The 18,537-nt window shown below is 41.5% G+C and overlaps 1 protein-coding gene across 1 annotated transcript in view; it reads right to left on the reverse strand.

The window, feature by feature from the left end:
* The window catches only part of smim12 (small integral membrane protein 12), a 176,329-nt gene extending 159,939 nt beyond the window's left edge, over positions 1-16,390 (reverse strand). The window contains exon 1 of the mRNA XM_053862107.1: positions 16,386-16,390. The gene's annotated coding sequence lies outside the window, so the exon portion shown is untranslated. The remainder of the gene's footprint in view (positions 1-16,385) is intronic.
* Between the last annotated feature and the right edge of the window lie 2,147 nt (positions 16,391-18,537).

The following is an 18,537-nucleotide window of genomic DNA, read 5'->3' on the forward strand; positions in this document are numbered from 1 at the left end:
TAGGTGATTTTAAGGGCACAGGTGGAAGAGATTGCTCTGTTGATTCTTCAAGTTATACAGGTCACGAGTGGGTTTCTTCAACAGTTCTCTCTCTCCGAAAGGAAGCAGGCGCTAGATAAGAATCTGTTCATTTACAAAATAAATGACTACACAGAAAAGGCTGGGGCTTGCTCGCAGACAAAGAATATATGACTTGCTGGTCTGAAAGCAACATAATCCACTGGATATCTTCACAGCTACACCATTTATTACAGATGTCGCATGCTATGTCCATCTTCCGGCTTTTTCTTAGATACCATTTTTTCATCTATGCACACGATATTACCACCAAGAATTCTGTGCTCGATTCATCGGAAAACTTCAAACATGTTCAGGAGCTATACGCCCTCTGAAATTACACATTTAAAATTGAGGCCAACTCTACATATTGTGGTTGAAAGCCTGCGGCCTCTTTTGGGATATTTTCATTTCTTCTTCCCTATATTGTGCTTAACATCTCCTGAGAAGAAATCTGCATTGCAGATGTATGTGGGTTATTTCTACTTAAGTGTTCCCTTCTAGATTTCACTAGAGATCTACGGGATTCTGCTGTGATCAACCTTTTCTTTGTCGGGTTGCTCCTCCCGCCGCGTCCGTGAGCACGTTCTTGACAAGTTTTTCCTCAGCTTCATTCCTGCGACCCAACGGCACAGCTGCAACACGGTTGAAATCGAAAGGCTCCTTTTCACCTGTCCGATAAAGCAGTATTTCTTCTTGTATGAAACTCTTGTTTTCACAGACAAAAATGTTCTTGAATTGACGAACGGGGTTGAAGTTCAGGTGCACACATTCAGGAGGCCGTTACTTATCAACAATGGGACAACTTCTTCCATAGAGTACTTTCAAGTTTTGTAGCACTTAGATGAAATGTCACACTTTTTACGGGAGGACGAGACGTGTCGAACACCGACAACGGCGCTAATTTGCATCTGGTAAATGGGGGAGCTGTCATGCCGCCAAGAACGAAGTGCATCGTATCAAGGCTGGTCTGACCTCAAGTTGAAGCGCCGGAGTGAAAAAACGGGTGTGTAAGCAAAGCGCCCACCTTTAAATACACCGGTGTTTTGCGTACATCGGAAATGACTGGCTTTAGTTCTGATCATTGAAGGTGAGCACATTTGGACCTGTGAGCACCTTTTAGGTTTTAACTGGTTAAAGTAGCATTGAATTTGATGCGTCTCTCAGTGGATTGGACCTGCGCTTTGATTTAGACTGAACCCCAACAGACAATTTTTGGATTTCTGTTGAGCGAAACTCTGTTGTGTCAATGTTGGGCACGCAGTTTATTTCATCCCAGTAATAACAGTTTTATGCCAGTTGTGAACAAAGGATTTCAGCGACGTGCATCAGGCACATGCATGAATAGACCCCAAATCGTGCTCGAGCCACTGACCCCTTTTTCCCAGAATGAGATTTTTCTTTGTCATCGTCATAAAAAAAAGGTTATTTATGAAATAGTCATCAGTGTTGATGAAAACAACACTAAGCTAATGTAATCCACAACGCATACATATCATTTTTGCAAATTTGTTCAATAAAATCAGTCGAGTATGTAAGGGGAAATTCGCACATTTGAGTTTGAAAACTGAAATAGGGAAGCATTTAAGGCCCATACAAACAGAGCATTAAATAACAATAGGATTCTGCAGGAAGACCTTTAGGTTGTTGCCAGGAAGAGTATTTCAGTGACTCTCACTTGTCTTTGACTACCTTTGATGTTGGAAGTGGCCCGATTTCAGACAAAAATAGGATAAAAGAAACAATACAAAGTGGTCCCGGACAAACTTTTTTTTTTCCCGCCAACTTTCTTTTCACTCTAAATTCAGTCCTCGGGCAGTAACGGTGTGCAGCTCTTGCATGGCGTTTCTCCTTCTGTTCCGCCGTACAAACACACATTCTTCGGAAGCGGAACTAAAAAGTTGTGCTTTCCTTCAGTCACCAGTGGAAATATAAATAAAATAATGAATATATATATATACACTCTGCTTGAGTGTGTCAGGTATCTATGCAAAAAGAACCGGCGAAGACTAAATCTTTGGACAAAAAAAGGTCAATTGCGTAGGAGGCTATTGACTTGAACAACCCCTGATTCCTCATCTAAATCGCGGATGTGGGTGGCAAAGCATTTTCTGCCTCCCCTCGCCTTCACTCACCTAGTCACAGCAAGGTGCTATTTATAAATCTTGACTCCAAAGTACCCTATTGACACCTGACGATTGATATACAGTACAAATCAGCAATTGCTGCATAAAAAAACAGAGTTCCCCCTTCTTTCGTGAACACATTTGACAGTTTTCTGACAATAAAAGCCTTTATCCTTATTCATGTGTACACAGATTAAGTAGGAAGAGTACGGTTGCCTGTCATCACAGCCCTTTGATGATAGTATTTTTTATGTATTTACCCGTCAAAACATTGAAAAAGCAGTAATGAGCTGTTCCTCCCTCCCATGCATAAAGACCCCAGCTGTCATCGTGAGCGGGCTCGTCCCGGACTGCCTACTGTATGGTGGGCTGATGCGTGTGTGATAGTGCCGTCACGAGGATTGGCGTCTTTGCCGTGAGACGTCTTGCTTCTGTTGTCTCACAGCCATCACTTCCACTCCGTCTGAAGTTAAAACAAAGCAGCACAGTGGAACAGATAGCTTCGTTGTCTTTGATAGAATACTTGACTCAGTGACACTGACAGAACCAGGTCTTGCTGCACGGGATGATTTCTGAATCTGCAAATGTTTTGTAATGTCTACTTCTGCGTATTTGACAAGATATGTACACGGCATGTATACAAGTTCACTCCTGAGTCAAGCAAGGCGTCGAACGCATACTTCTTTTGTTTCCCGTATGTAGCTTTGATTTTCTCATGAGATTATTTTAAGCAGTCTTTTCTTGGATTTCGCAACGTGGCAATATCGTGCCCAAGAGGACGACAGTATAATCAGATCTCTATCTGCGCATGGTGGCTTTGGGGAAATCAGTGAGACATTTCAAAGAGGGGGAAAAAAAAGTCATGAAAAAAAAAGAAAAGAAATGGTTTTGTACATATTGTGTGTATTGGAAATGGCACTTTTATGCTTTTGAGCTCTTGCGTTGGACCGGAGACTCAACTTTTCGGTTTCCAGAGGACACTCTTATTTAAATAAGAAAAAAATTGGTCACTAAATTTGATTTTGTCTGCAGGGATAAATATCTGTGTACTCCATTGTTTAACTCCAATAGTGTTCGCTTCGAGTTAAGTCACAGTGATATTGAGAGTACAGCAGAATGTATTGTTTTATTTTGGCACACTTCACTGAGAACTTGCAATTCCAAATCAATCTCACGGACATTCCATCACTCACACCGTCTTCTCTACTCCTCGTCTTTCCTGACACACGTCTACAATGCTATGAGGCCATTCTTACAGATGAACTTATGAAATACCTCATTTCACGTGGAGCAAGTCACAAATATTTGCTCATATTTGCCTAAAGTATTCACTTGCATGTCTTCTTCTCAGCAAAATAACTGAAGCCACATGGGCACAATTTCAAGTCCTTACTGTTTAGTTGCAACACAGCCTCACTCCCACGGCGTCATATATTGTTATTGTAAAGGTTGCCTTTTGCGTCCTACACTACTGCAGCCTACAGCGTTGCATGTTGCCGCAACAGGTTTTCAATTGTTGCACATGTTTGCCTTTCGCTGCATGCAAAAAAACAAAAAACAAAATGACAGGTCGGGGTTAGGTAAGGGATGGTGCTGCATTCTCTGTACATGTAACACTAGCACTAAACTACCGTGACCTTTGATAGGAGAGGAGCCACGTCATGTATTTTGAATGACATCCAATATGATTCAGTGAAAACAGCTTCCGTACGTCTCCCGTCCATTCCGCGGTGCGCGATTCACCACTGCACTCAGAATGTCATGTAGGATTTTTTTTTTTTTTTTCATTTTTTTTTACGCATCATGCGCCCTCTACCATTTTATCCTTTTAAAGGAAGCCACGCTTTTGATGAACACTTTGAGCATAACAAAGTAACCAAAACCTTTATTAAATGTGCCCCAAAGCCATTTTAGTTCATTTGTGTTGTCATAAATTGGTTCCTCATTTTTGCCTGTGCACATGTTTAATCGAAATTTCTTCAATTACCTCGACTAAAGGCTAAGTTAATTCGGTCTCTGCCAGCACACGCGCTCATCTCATTCGAGATTCAATTGCTTTAATTTTTATGCGTGCCTTGTTGTTTTACTTCACCGATGATTTCCTATTTATTCTGATGCCTTTTGCCGATCGTGCATACTTTTCTTCCCTTTTTAGGTAAGTTTTCTCCATGTGCTTGGTTACGTGTTTTACAAATGTGACCAAAAAATCTCTGTTTGACCTCTGTTTAAACTCCCAGGCACATCATGTTGCCAACAATTATCTCAGAAGAACTCATCTATCTTTACAGACACGATAGTTTTGTGCATGGAAACATCTAAGGTGAGAATTATTAGCATATTTTCTTTCATGTTTTGTCGTCACGCTCTCTCTTGGTCGATTGCTCGACTCCCCGATGGCTGATTTGTCTTTCAACTCCGAGCCTGTGAGTTGGCTTCCACAGCCCATTCTGTCAGTAATCCTAATTTCCAGACTGGTGCCCTACCTGTTCCTTTGCCTCGTCATGTCTTATTCATCTCCTCTTCTCTTACGTCGCTTCTCGCACCGTGATTAGACGCGCTTAACCTTTTCGTGAGAAGCTCTGGTTGTTAAGTGTTTACGGCACTATCATAACAACTCTCCCTGCCTCCTCATGGTCCGTATTTCCCCCATTTTCCAGTTTCTAACTGCTATATCCGACATGCATATCTTCCCCGTGTCCTGTCACTCTGAGTTGTTACTCTTCTCTCCCATGCTCCTGACTGTCTCCGTGACTCTTTCTCAGCATACATTTTTTATTCGTCCCTCACATGTCAGCCCAAAGCTGCAAGCAGACAAACAGCCTGAAACAAGTGCAGGACCCGTGAAGTACACAGGATGATGGAAATATGAGGAGCACACCAATTTCCTGCTGCCACGGGGTGGTAATGGAGTGACTGCTTAAACCATGGGCTTGACCTCCACAGGAAGAACACGGGCGAAACCATAAACTGTGGACCCCTGGCCTGCCCTTGTGGCCTCTATCTAGAATCCTATATCACAATGATAAGAGACAAGGGAGGCGATACAGCGGAGTGGACATCGTAACGACGCATGGTTTTTATGCATAATGATGTTGTATATCACGTGTGGCCGCAGTGACACATTTGCAGTTGGTCAGAGATGCCGGATATTGAGTCTTCATGAAGGAAATGACTTATGAATTGTGTGACAGGAGCTAATCATACGGCGGCATGAAGGATGATAAAAGGGAGCTGGGAAGGAGGAACACACACACACGCACACACACACACACACACATACTTTGCCGCCACTGATACAGAGAGGACTGACCTTCAGAATGAACTGTTAATTACACCAACGCTTACAGGTACAGTAGCTTTGTAGGATCCCATTTCATCCAAAGAACCACTCCTTATACTGCATGACATGCCTGGGTAATTACTCACCAGGGAACTAAGGTCGCTGTCTTTCAGATGTTGCAACATAATACAAAACATATTTTTCATGAATGCTCCAATTAAGAAAGAGCAACACAGGCAAAGATCAAATGGTGCCGAGAAACGTGGAGAGCAAAGTAAATCTGCCTCTGACATAAACGTGTATTTTCGAGCCACAGAGAGTCATGAGGAAGTGTTTAATATCTGATCAAACAGGGAAAAGTATGTCGATGGTAAGCGGCCCAAATAAACAAAAATGTCCATGAGGACGTGTGACTGGCAGCAGCAATCTTTGTGATTGTGTGGGTCTCCGCCAGTCACTCTGGTTTCCTCCCGTAGACTAAAAACAGTAAGATGTTGCTTGAAGCGGGAAAATGACTCCATCTAATTTGCATAATGGCGTTGTGCAAGCGCGGCTCATTTGAAGCCTGGAGGTGGTGGTCTCGGTGTGATCTAGTCTCAGGCTGCAGGGGAACTTCTTAGTGACTCTTCAGTGAGTGAGACTGACCGCATGTGAGAGCTACGGAGGGAGGAGCTAGGTGCATGGTAGGTGCTGCCGCTTGCTGCAGATGGCAGAAATTGGTGTGTTTTGCGGACCGTATAACCCCCAAAAAACTCACAAGATTTGTTGCATTAGAAGTTGTCAAAAGATTTTGGAAACTCCTCAAACTTAGTGACCGAGTATAAGTCAGACCCGACAAATGGGATTTTAGCCCGAGATTGTGGTTTTCGGCGAGTCCATGTGTCACATCAGATCATCACGCGTTGGAAGAGGTTTTAAATGAGTAAGTATTTTAGCGAAGTCACCGGTCAGCCATCAGGCAATGATTCCAAAATACATTCACATAATATGCGAATGGACAGATATAAATCTGCAAACTGACAGACAAGCACTTAACCTTCAACCTCATGCCTCAAAATCATGCGTTGAGGAAGGTTTTGCTTCTTAAAAATGAGACTCCCCATCACTGCAGATACGTCCTTGTGGAGGGCTGCATTGAGCAAAAAGCAGCGTTCAGTCAATCACACTTTGCACTGAAGCGTCATGGTGATAGTCTGAGCCAGCTGTGCTTCATACTTGACACCATCGTATTGTAAATTTGAAGTGAAAGTTCAGGATCCTCTGCACTGTTTCGTTGAATGGTTGCATCTCACACCACTATTCATGTTGCTTTTTTTCCCCACTATACGGTGGAATATATTTGGTGCATCCCTACTGGCTAGTCTGCCTCTTCCTCCATTATAAAGTAGGATTAAGGAATTGGAATTCACCCTTAAACAAGACATAGCCTTCTTAAATATGAAGCAATCCTTTGGTGCAAATGGCTTATGTGGTTTGTTTATTTTCTTTTGAGGCGTTCCTTTCCACTCACTTGAACTTGTTCTGTGGTGGAATCGCGATCATCTTCACTCTCTCCTACTATTACTTTCTCCTTTTTCAACACAATTTTTCGCAATTTAAGCACTTAGCATTAGCTCTTTTAAAATAATTGTGATTTTTATGTTAAAATACCTTTCAGTCTGAAGTATTCACCATATTGGTGTTTTGCAACTTCATTCCAGAGGGGACGTGGAGAGGTATAGTAAAAATAAGTGAATACATTCTGAGGCATTGTGCAACGCGCTAGCTACCAGAGGCTCCTGTTTTTGTGTGTTTATTTTGTTACATGCTTGAACTCATTTCAGAACCAACTCATCTGCCCAAATCCATCATCTTTTTTCAAGTACCCAATTTTATTCCCAAGCCGAAAGATGTCGCGCCCTTGCTGGGTAATTATATTGGGTTTGGAGATGGGGGATCATAAAACCTTACACATTGTAATACCCAGGAATTGGCTTCACGTCGCTCTGTGACTCATGCTGTTGTTTAAAATGGTACGGGAGCAGGAGGCCTTGCTCCATGCTCCTCTTGTAAATGGCACCATCATAGGAGCTAAATTGGGAGGCAAAGCAAATAGTCTTAAATCAGCATGATTAGGGAAGCAACATGTCCCACCTTGCTTATTTACAGCCGGGACGGCGAGTCATGGTGATAATATTAAACTTTATCGCAGCATAAAGCCTCACTGGCTGCCCCCAATGACCTCTTTTTATAACAACCTCCTGGACTCGCATTTCTTCTTGTCCCCTCACCCCTGTTTTCTATGCCTCTGAGACAGCAGCTCGTAAGAATGAGAGAAATTTCCTGTCTCATGACAGGAGTGGGATCAATAACAATGTAAATGATACTTCACCAGTAGTTAAGGCAAGCAACAGAACCTCGCGCGTATCCTCCCTCTCCCTCAAAACACCTTGTGGACAACATCCCCGCGCATCACGATGACCCGTTTTAACCCACTGTGCTAATGCCTCCACTGGTAGCCTTCCTCCACGGTTAAACACAGAAACACCTCCAGATAAGTGGCCCATCGTGGCTTGTACACACCAGGGGTGATGGTTGAGTAATGACTATGGATTACTTCATTACCTCCATTCTCCCTGCTGCAACTGGCAGGTGGAGACCCTGCATGGGGCTGACTCATACACGCTGAATTGGAGGAGAAACCATCCACTCCCCCAGTGCTCATGTTGCTGCTGTCGTCATGGATGCTTAACGCTTGTTGACTTACTCACACTATTCGACTCAATGACTAATGTGGCATCATCTCTTACCATTAGGACAGTAGTTGGGCAACTTAAAATTCATGAAAAAGTTTGCTGCCTGACAAACTACAATGTCAACATAAAAATAAAGACATGATAGAACAGCCATACAGCAAGTCTCCCATCAGCCAGAGAAACAGCCTGTAGACCAGAGGTGGGCAATTACATTTCCTAAGGGGCCAGGTTATCATGTTTGCCTAAGAAGTGAACCAGGTGCATATGAATGCAGGCTGACAGAAGGCACGGACAAGGAGATTAAATTAATACATTTAATAGACAAGTTACAATAGACACAGACGACGAAGACAGGAACTGAAGGCGCCGGAGTCAAAACACGAACCGGGAAATGCACAGAGGGACTGGGGAAAATCTGCAACAAAAGAGAGGTGAATTAGATTCTACCTTCAAAAACAGGGAGAACACAAACACACTCGGATATAAATTCACAAGGTACAGTCAACTAAAAGCGCTACGTGGAGGAGAAACACTCAAACTCACACGAAGGGAAAAATCTACACAACAATAAATGAAAAGTGAGTTCAAAAACACTCGGTCTGGCTAAAGAATTGAGATGAAAACAGAGGTGGAGCAAGGAGGAGAGAGCAGCTGAAGAGAAATTCAAGCACGCGCAGAAATCTAGAAAATTCAGAAAAACAACAGGGAATAGAAGTCTTGGGAGATTTACCGAATGACACGAAGTGACCATCGAGCAGCCCGCAGTCTGGAGGTCGCACGATATTCACAGGAGTTGATGAGGGGATGAGCTTCAGCTGCGCTGCCATTAAGCTGGATGGGACACAAGAAAAGGAAGCTACAGGCGGTTAACATAATAGAAGCACCAGAACAGACAAAGAATAAGAGCACAGAGTGTGGAACGTGACACATGTTATATATTGTGACCATTGAGGCTGTCAAACCCAAAGAAAGGAGGGTAAGAGAAAATTTTAAATAAAAATCAAGTGATAACATCATGTGTAATTGAAATTAAACTTTAAAAATGTACAAAAATGTTGGTTTGTTGTGTTTTATTCAATTTAAACCACATTCCATTTAAAGATTCTCTATGTGTCTCATACATCTCAAAATCTACTTTCAATTCTGATGTATTTGAAGGGACAAGAAATATTCCAAAAATACGGAAAAGATGAATAATTAAGAAATATAATCAAACAAGCAATGCACAAGACACAAATGTCAGAGACAACAACAGTGTCAATTTTATAGTTTTACAGTACTCTGACTCCAATAGGACCACATAAATACAGTCAAAGGGCCGCATTTGCCCCCCGGCCCGCACTTTGCCCAGGTCTGCTCTCGACTATACGTCATCACATGCTTCACTACTGACAGGATAAAAAAAAAAAAAAAAAAAAAAAAAAAACCCTAGTTGACACTCTTCAGTCAAAGAGCCTTGATGCCTTGACATAGTCCAACATGTAGTAGAACATGTAGTAGTAACAAAAGTAGTTGTGTTTGGGGTTTTTTTCAATCCTAGTTGAGACTGAACTGTTGATGCAGCAATAACTCTTTCATCTCAACATGAACCGATGGATTGAAAAGGTGTGAGAAGAACAGTGCTCATCAATTCTGCCCCTTTGTTATGTATTTTTTTATTGTCGGTTGTTATGATCCCTGGATCATAGTCCCTCGACTGACTTGATTGTCCGTTACTGTCATATCTCAAATGCAGTTCACTTGAAGAATATGAGCAAACCTTTGCAACTGTGTCAGTGCAGTTCTTTGTAATATGAAGACTTTAAAAACCTGATGAAGTCAGTCATTACTCCTCACAGCTTGCTTCCTTATTGCTTCCTGATGTGGCAGTGGCACCTCCGGTGTTTGGTTCAATTACTCTACCATCTTGAAAACTTGCGAACATGCAAACTTACAGCTTCACAAGAATAAGAATGTGTGTTTTTTTCTCATTGGCTCTTGCTTCTTCTTGTCATTATAGACCCTTTGCTGGTAATTGTGGTAAAAGTAATCCTTGTCTGAACATTGACAGTGATGTTTCTAGCCAGCCACGCTGCCTTGAGAACCTTGGATTCCCTTACTTCCATCTGGAATTCCAAGTGTTCACCAACAAATTTCTCTTTGTATCCCACCTTGTCCTTGACTGGTTTCTCCATGAACAGCCTGTGGTCATATATCCTTATGTTCTTGGCTATTGTGTTGGTTTTCCAGTGGCCAACTATGTCCTCACACCTCCCCGATAAGACCCTGGTTGACATATTATCAACAAGAGCATTCACTGATGTGTTCATCCACCCCAGTTCTTTTGCTTTGTCTTTCAGTGAGAGTCAAATTAAAGGAAGAAATTCTTCCTTTGTTTCTTCTGAGAATGTTTCTGGGCCATTTCCTCCCATCGCCTTTGAACTTTCTCTGACAGCCCAGCCATTTTTATATCATATTATGTGTTTGCTTTTACATTTCTTCCTTTATTTCTGATTCAGTCAGCTCATTTTGAGATCGAATGAATATCCCCATACCTTCTATTTTTGCCATTATTGCTCACTCCCCCACCAAACACACAATGTTTTCTTCTAAGGGACTTTCTTCTGAGTCAGTGTCAGGAAGCTGATGATTCATTCATATTATTTCTTTTATTTATTTATCTTTTTTTTTTAACATTGGGGAAATAATTACAATGATTTTCAACTTTCCTACTGCAGTTTTTGAGACTGGTTGTGTCAGGCCCTTTGGCCGTTTTGGCCATAAATTCCTTTATCATTCAGAAGCTGTGGCTTATGCGACTTTCAACCGGTCCCTGTGATCACCATGTCTGCACTCACATCTTCACCCCTTTAAATCTCTGTCCGTCACTCAGCGAATCTTAGACAAGAAGGTCCAACTGTCAGTCAACAAAACACTTCACAATTATTTTATTTTATTTGTCCAAAGCACTTTCCCAGTTGGTGGGAGCCCCACTGACCATGGCAATAAATTCGATTCTGATTGTGATTCAAACAAATTTGGTGGAGAATTTGTGAGCCGTCTCCTGTGGCTCATTCTCCCTCAGACTGCCCCCTATTCAACTGAGTTGGAGATCCCTGATCCACAAAGAAGGAAAAGGGCAGTGTGCCTTTATTTCAGTAAGTAATCCAATATTCAAATATTCTGCTCTGCACCTCTTTTTCGTTTTTGTAACAGTCAGCTAGCATTTTGTGGCAAGTCATTAAAGCAGTCTTCTTCTTGTTCTTCTGTATCCACACGTCAACACCAAGCCGAGTCAGAGTCACCATTCATGAAAGCCTCTCTGTTGAAGAGGATCAGGGTTATGAAAGTGCATCAGTGAGTCACTTCTTCCAGGTCGGGGGGGAATGTTTGACATCCCCCGATTAAACCGACTCAGACCATTTGTGAAATAAACTGCTGGCCTGAGGGGGATAAAGTGGTGTTTCTGGCTGAACTGTCACTGACGCCTGTAACAAACCCCTCACTGCTATATATTTGCCCACCATCAGAGGCTTAATAGCGAGTGACAGAAATGTGCTGTTGATCAATATCTCATCACAAATGTTCGGCTATGAGTCCCGATCATGCAATTTGCTTCTTCAATACTTGTGTTTAACGGGTTTTATCGCAGGCCTGTAGCCTGTAGATTCATGACTTTATGCTGTAATTGTAGATTCCCTTTATCATGAATACGTTTGACGTTATCATATGCGAAGGACATGATGGTTATTATTTGAACTGGAAGTGAAGAGGGGGCGACATCTCAAACTGTTGTGAAACTGTTTTTAAACGAAAGCGCATATGACTCTTGAGTGACAAGAGGTTTTACCCTTCCTCACTCCATGCATAAATCGGATGCCAAGTGAAGTCAGATCCAGAGATGGCCAGCATCTTGACCAACAGAGGAAGATTGACAATATAGAGCCGTCTGCTGCAGTGAATATGTAATATGTCATGTTCGCACGGAATGTTCTGAGTGTTGGTTGTTGGGATTTGCACATTTTGAAGGTACTTATGTGCAAACATTGTGTATTTGCGATGACCTACGGTACTGACAGACAATATTTAATTTATGTTTCTGTTATTTTCCTGGCTGCAGCAAGTTCAAAAATCCCCTTTCAGCTGTTTGGACCTGTCAAGGTCCAATCTCTGCAGCAAACAGCAAAAAAAAATTCTGACTTAAATATGTGTGTCTATATGTGTCATCTCACTCTCTGCGCAATACGGGTCTCGGTAAATCTGCTCCTTTGTCTCAAGATGTGGGGGTAGACGTGTTTATCTCTGCACATATTGGAGGTCCGTAAAGAAGTGTGGCGCCTGTTGGGAAGGTTTGTCAAGTACCAAACTTCTTTTTCCTTGAAGTTGATTTTGCGCTTGTGTCTCGCGAAACTCAGTGATGCAAGCCATGAAACACAAACTTTGATTTCATTTTAAAATATGTCCACGCTGTCCAAATTTGATAATTCAAATTCAGGCCGATGAGTCAAAATCTAGGAGGCACGTAACGATAAACATGTAAATACTGGGCCTTTTCTACATCATTGCAAAGCTGATAAAGGAATAGATAAGATAATCACCATGATAAACCTTGACTAAATTCTCACTCCGCTGGCGTATTATAATGTAATGTATATATTGGAGTTGGGAAAGTCTACTTTTGGGTCCTATACTGACGACTAAAGCAGCCTTCAGCGTTGCAAGTTTTATTTACTTCAAAAAGTTTTCTTTCCCGTATTCCGTTCTTAGTGTGGATAAGTATGGGAGCTCTCCTCACTGAATCGCATTGGATGTCCCATTGTTTTTGTTGTTGCTATTTTCTGTTCTGAAAGTCACCATGACTACAACACACGTTTGATGAGCTTCACGTTTCACAAAGAACAAACGCGTCTTCCCATGACTTGCCTAACCCCAAACTTCGTCACCAGATGTACGTAGAGCGGAAGGCGAAGCATGTACTTCAATTGAAAACCAAATGCGTCATCACGCAACGCTACACGGATCGCCATCAGTGTAGGACGGGAAAAGTCCACTTTCCCAATGTCAAACGCCATTTAAAATGAATAAGACTTAAGTATGGTGAATTAAAACTGAATAAAACATGAATAAAATATACTGACTTTTGTGTAGCTGGAGTGGCGGTGGAACATTAATATAGTAAATTCTGTCATAATTTCCTAAGAAGTGATCCAGGTGCAGATGATTGCAGGCTGACAGAAGGCACGGACAATTATATTAAATTAATAAATTTAATACAAAATTCACAATAAATACAGACGATGAAGACAGGAACTGAAGGTGCCGGAGTCAAAACACGAACCGGGAAATACACAGAGGGACTAGGGAAAAATCTGCAACAAAGGAAAGGTGAATTAATTTTCAACCTTGAAAAAACTGGGAGAACACAAAAACGCTCGGATACAAACTCACGAGTTCCAGATCAACTGAAAGCGCTACGTGGTGGAGAAACACTCAAACTCACACAAAGGAAAAAGATTAAGACAAACGTCAAATGAAAACTGAGCGTAAAACACTCACACGTGGTCAAACTTACAAATTTAGGGAGACGGGAACAGAAGCGGAGCGAGAAGGAGAAAACAAAACTAAGAAAGCGGCTGTAAATTGAAGCACGCACAAAAAGCTCAGGAATACAACAAGGAAGGTTAAGTCGTGGGAGAGTTACCGAATGACACGGTAGCCCGCAGTCTGGAGGTCGCCAGGTGATATCCAGGAGTTGATGACGGAATGAGCTCCAGCTGCGCTGCCATTAAGCTGGATGAGAGGAAGGAAAAGGAAACTTCAGGGGTTAACAAAATAAAAGCACAGCAAAGGCACGGAACAGGCAAAACACACAGTGAGAACATGACAAATTCAACATTAATCCAGGAGTAGATTTAACTCTGGGGAAATATCATCATTGTCAGTTCATTTAATTCTTTATTTGTATTTTATTTACTGTGTGAATGTAAGAGGGATTTCTTTACTGTTGCGCTGGACAATAACAAGCTGGGGATTGAAACTAAATTCAATTTGCTATGAAGTAGATAATGAATGCGAATGTTTCTGAATGAATGCGAAACTCTATGTTTAAACGTAGATATCACCCGCAGTTATTTTGTTTTGACATTTCTGCATAATTGAACGATTGGCATGAATGAATGCCAAACTGATCCCATCCTCATTTGGACTCAGCAGTGACACCATTCACCAAATGCAACTGACCCTCACATGCTTCCTTCTAGCTGGGAATAAATGCAGAATCTAAATGATTTGCCTGAGTTCCGTACACATATTTCCAAGGTGCTTTCCTCACTAACAGAGGAGCAGGCAGTCAGGATGCAGCACAGATGTTGCAAATCTGTCATTATCGTGGCAGCCTGAAGAAGATTTCAGACGAAAACACATCATTACACAATTTACTGGAGAATTCTGAAACGTGTTACACTATTCAAGGAAGCTTAAGCTGCAGGATATTAATGTCGACTGAGGTTTACTGGTTCAAATTTATACTTCAGACAGGGCCATTGGGAATGTCTGGTTGAGTTATTTTGTTAGTTTTTCTCATGGGAGAAGAGGATCAAACAAGCTGTGCTGAAGTCTGAGCAGCAGAGAACAGAGTCATGTTTGTGAGTGTTGGGTGTGTTTTAAATGCAAGGACCTTTTTTTGTCACAGTTGAAGTGGATGATTGACTAGGTCAGTCTTCATGTACAAAAGTTGTCACCAGGAAAGTGAATACGTTATCACTCCTACTCGACTACCTTACCATCTACTGTATCTCTTACAAGCCACAGGCAAGGTCTTCAAAGAATAGCCAACGTTGAGCCAATAAAGACATCATTGAAAAGAAGTGTATACAAAAAAAAGTCCATATAGTGCCATAAATGACATTACAATGCAAAAACACAGATCAAACATCGGTATCACAAGCAATATCAGCGAAAATTTGAGTGATTTGTTGACGTTTTTTGAGGAAAAAAGGAAGGTTAATGTAAACATAAATACGTCCGCATGATGTCATATCCGGCATATACGATATCTTTTTTTTTTAATGTGCCAGAGGAAATTGAAATAAACGATTTTTCAATTTCCTCTGTTTGTTTTTATGACTAAATTACTAAAAATACCTTCAGATGCACATAATTATCTGCTGTGGAGTCAATTTTGATTTTTGTGCGATACAAAATAAAAACAATGCCCCGCACCTGTCAGCCAGTCACGACTCATCTTTCAGCTCACGCGGAAGTGGTAGGACCGATTTGGCAGGGGTGAAAACTCCTTCATAGATGCATATCTTCCCTAGCAAATAAAGAGAAATGTATCTAGAGGTGTACTACTATGGAGTCTATTGTGATTTCTTGTGCTGTATCAAAGCTTTGTACATGCCAGCCAATCACGACACGTTTTTCCGCCGACTGCAGAGAAGAACGGGCCTAAACTTCGTGAACGATTCGATGACAAACAGCGTATTTTGTGAAAATACATGCTACGCATGTGCCAGAAAGCACCATGAAATCCTTTATTTCAGTGTCTTCTGGCTCATTAAAACATTTTTTAAAAGATCGTATATGGCGGATGTGACGTCATGACTCCACGGCAGGTAGGACACATTTGGTAAGCGGACACATTTGGTAACTACACCGCTCGTAGCCTTGAGTGTTACATGCCGCAACATTAGGTTTTCAATAGACGCACCTTCGACAACATATCCTGACTGTGTGGGCAATGCGTCACGTATTAAAAAAAGGCTTTGTTTGATTTTACGTACCTTGGATATTGCCTAGCCTTATGTTTGTTTACGCCTGAAAACTGTGGCTATAGCAGTCAGTTTCAGACTGCAATAGCCAGTGATAAATAGTTAGTTTCTTTCTGGCCAAATGGTTCCTGTACAGCAGCAGACGACGGAAAATGTTGCCACTTGCTTCACTGCTTCTCATGATGCTCTCCATCTTTCGGGGAGAAACCGGCAGGACCTCTTATCTGACGTCATCAATTCACGGTTCCTAAATGCTGAATTTGAATTTGGTTTTAAACTTGTTTGGCGTCGCTCTTCTACCGAACCAACTTTGCAGATGACATGATCATTTCCTACCGCATACTTCTGCATAGTTCCAGAGCCTTGTCGGTGACTCTTTAAAGATTGCTGCTCTGCTGTTCATGACCACGTGTCCTTCCTGTTCAACGTCTACCTTTTCAAACGCTGCAGAACCGCCACACAAGCACTCTGGAGTTTTACAGTGCGTTTAACTACCAATAAAATCCTTGTAAATATATTCCCTTGTTCATTGGTGAAAGGGGTTATTTAGCTCACCTGCATTCTTGTGTCCACAGAGGAAACCACAAAAGTTGTCAGCCATTTTATTGACCCCTGATGGCTATCGCTGACTTGCTCTTAGATGTTACAGAGATGCTCAACACAGCAGCGCTTTATTCTCCACTGGTGACAGGTCTCATAAATGCTCTAAAAGAGTTGTGGGCATGTTTGCGCAGGTATTGCACATGAGCCAGCTGGGCTTTATATGTTTCTATGAATTGATATACTTTCCATAATTCCCGTGGGCAAGGTCACTTTGGCATGAACCCAGGTATATGGTGCATCTAAAGCTAATGATTTGCTGCTAAAGTATGCAGTGTGCAGCTTCCTGTTGCAATGTGATGAGTGTGTGGAGGGCGAGGAGATGTGCTGGAAATACAAAATGTGCATTCAGCAGCAGTTACTGCATTTATTAAATCAGCGTTATTGAATGTAATATCCCTTCATTTGCCTTTGGGAGAGAATAAATGCACTTTAACATGGGTCAGACCACTGCTCCACAGGGTGACTTGGATTCGTGCAAATAAAAATTTTACATAAAAGCATGCATAATTATGTGAAATTTGAACTATGAATTTGACTGTATTCTTTTAAAAAAGCTTAAAACACACAACAGACTTTGTTTCACTTCGAAAAGTCAAGAGTTTTCAATGTCTGGCACAGTAATTTATGACCATCTACCAAAGAAAATAAGACGGCTGCGGGAAAAAGTTTTGACAAATGCCATTTAAAACCAAACCTTTATTTATTTACTTTTTTTTTTGTTTTGTTTTTATCCATGACTGATCTAGTAATACATTGCCAGTGTCATTTTGTTGATATAAATTTAGCCATACTGAGCCCATGAAATGTCCCGACTCCCGCCTCGATATCCAAACATAGACAGTTAGGGAACAGCTATAGTTTTATTTTTTTCTTCAACTCATTGGCTAACATCCAGCCTCTGATGCTTTTGTGTCATCGGTTGAAACTAACCGAGCTAAGAGAGTATGCAGCGAGCTCCGTGTTGACCTTTTTGTCAGCGTTCTTGCCTGAGCAGCCTCAACACCAACACCTGCTTGGCTGCATGTTTCCACTTAATTTTAATACATTTGGTCATGTGAGACTTCATCTTCAGAAAGATTTTTTTTCTTCTGATTTTCTGATGAAGTCGTGGCGGTGCGTCACATTTATTTATTTTTTTAATGTGGCGGAAAACCCTAAATAACTGAATTCATTGCTCACCGATCGGATCATGCCTTAACAAGGTTGCGGTTCAGTTGTTGAATATAAGTCACACTCATCAAAATGCATACATCTGAATGATTTATGTGCATTCCATGCACAGTAAATATGAATCCGTAAGCTATAGTGTGTATCAGTTAACCCTTCCTTCATTGGGTTACCCTTATTACTAAAGAATTTTTTTTTTTTTTTTTTAAAAAGCTCCGATTCCAGAGATGACATCCCCCTTTGGGCATAGGAACGTCTTGGTTTTCCTCCAACAAAGCTGGTCATTGTAGTGAATACTGAAGAAAGGGGTAAAAGGTTTCAAGTTCTACTATCAGTACAGATCCTCACCAGGAACATTGCTTGAACCCTAGTGTCAATAGCGTCATGGTACCATGGTGTGAACCTATAGTCATGTCAGTTCACTCCTAGCGTTCCCCATATCGGCAGCAGAACCTATCACACCACGACGTAAGATTCCATTAATAACAGGTTACTCACTAGACTTACATTTCTGTCCGACAAACCTCAGCAATGTTTATCGAAATAACAAACTAATGGTTTGAATGTGACGCATCTAGACTGGAAAGTATTGACAGAATGGCATGAAAAGCCTTGACAGGACTCGCATATAGCAAATGTATGTAACATTGTCCTTTCAACCCTTGACTATTCAGTTTTTCTATTAAACTCCACAACACCACACGTGAAATGTGGACGGCACAAACACTTGTGCCAGAGCAGGCTCATCAGGTGTCTCCATAGCAACAAACATGAACACATAGTCGGTGGTTTCATAAAGGAATGAACTGACAGTGCTG

This window comes from Synchiropus splendidus, chromosome 4 (genome assembly GCF_027744825.2).
Source record: "Synchiropus splendidus isolate RoL2022-P1 chromosome 4, RoL_Sspl_1.0, whole genome shotgun sequence".
In the NCBI taxonomy this organism is placed as follows: domain Eukaryota; kingdom Metazoa; phylum Chordata; class Actinopteri; order Syngnathiformes; family Callionymidae; genus Synchiropus; species Synchiropus splendidus.